This window comes from Ips typographus, unplaced genomic scaffold (assembly GCF_016097725.1).
Source record: "Ips typographus isolate SLU unplaced genomic scaffold, UJ_Ityp_2.0 IpsContig93, whole genome shotgun sequence".
In the NCBI taxonomy this organism is placed as follows: domain Eukaryota; kingdom Metazoa; phylum Arthropoda; class Insecta; order Coleoptera; family Curculionidae; genus Ips; species Ips typographus.
The window spans coordinates 45,966-47,468 of record NW_028098583.1 but is presented as its reverse complement, the minus strand read 5'-3'; positions in this window follow the sequence as shown (position 1 = coordinate 47,468).

Sequence of the window (1,503 nt, the reverse complement as noted above, 5' to 3'; positions counted from 1 at the left end):
TCGCAAGGTTTGTTCCTGCGTGAGTTGATTTAGAGTGGCACTTTTTTTCTGCTTATCTTGTTGCTTTCATTCTTGTTTTCTCTCTTCGTCTAGTAGTTTTTCCTTGCAGTTGTTTAACTCTTGTAGAGCATCGTTATAAATGGTTCTGATTTGTTCAAAGTAATTGCTAGCAAAGTACGTAGCGTGTTGCGTTTCTAATGTTGTCAGCTCTTTGAGCTGGGTGTCATTTACTTTAACTTCGTTCCATAGCTTCTGAACTTGAGTTCTCCTTTCTTCAACGTATTGTCACGAATGGAAAATCCGTTAATTGAAAAGATGGACTGATTAACTTAAAAAACATAAAAGTATTCCAGGATTGCGAAATATTAAGCGCACGAGGCAAGGTCGCACCGTGATGCACCGAGTGTGTCATGCACCGAGTGCACCGTATCGGTGATGTGTCACCACCACCTGCTTTACAGAAATGTGAAAAACAAGCGACAATAACAAACTGCGTCAGCCGATCAATCGGGTATAAAATACGCCGATTTTAGCAGTATAGAAAAAGTGTGAACCGATCAACGGTAGTGCGACCAGCTGACCCGAGAAGTCGAAATGTCGACTCTCCTCGGGAAAAGATCAAGTTAATTAGTCCGTTCTCCAAAGTTGTTCAAACGCGAAGTGACCAAGCCAGCCGCCAGAAATGCTAAGTCCTTAGCTTGTGACTATGTAAGTACATATTGTAGAATTGTCAATTTTTAGTATTTATAACCGTATTGTGCGGACACGTTTGTGTATATCATATTTAATAGATTTAAGTGTTATATGAGAAAAACTCAGTGTTTGATTCCATCCCTAAAACTGAGATCCCGGCACGACGTTTATTGTCGTGAGTCAGTTTAATTGGTGAACCCAGAAGGGCTCATAGATTAAACGTGACATTTGGTGGAGGTGCCGGTCTGTTTTGAGATGGATGAAAAACAATAGTTGAGTTGTTTATTTTTATTTTTTGGGGTATGATACCGATTGAGGAAAATAATGTGTGGACTATAAAAGAAGTTTTAGGTATTATTATCTTTTGGCTAGGGATAGTAACGTTGATTTATTCAGTGATTTTTTGGGGATTACCTTTGCTATTAAAGCGCTTATTTGACAAAATTTTGGTTTAATATGGGTGGTACATCTTCAAAAGAGGAAGAAATTATTATTTCCCAAGCAGGGAACAGTGGAGGTGTATCAAATAATTCAGAAAAAGATAATTCATGGTCGGCAAAGGAAATTTTAATTATTATTTTTCTGTGCATGGGGGTATTAATGCTTGTGTATTTTAGCGTCAAAAAAATTATTAGTTTGATGAACAAGCAAATTCGCAAAGAAATTGCTAGGAATAATCAAATTGTTTAAAAAAAAAATCGTTTAAATTTTGACCGAAAACTTGGAAAATCGAAATAATTAAAAATACTGCCAAACATTTCGTATTAGATTTTACATGAGTGAACCAAGTGACAAATCACGAGTACGAAC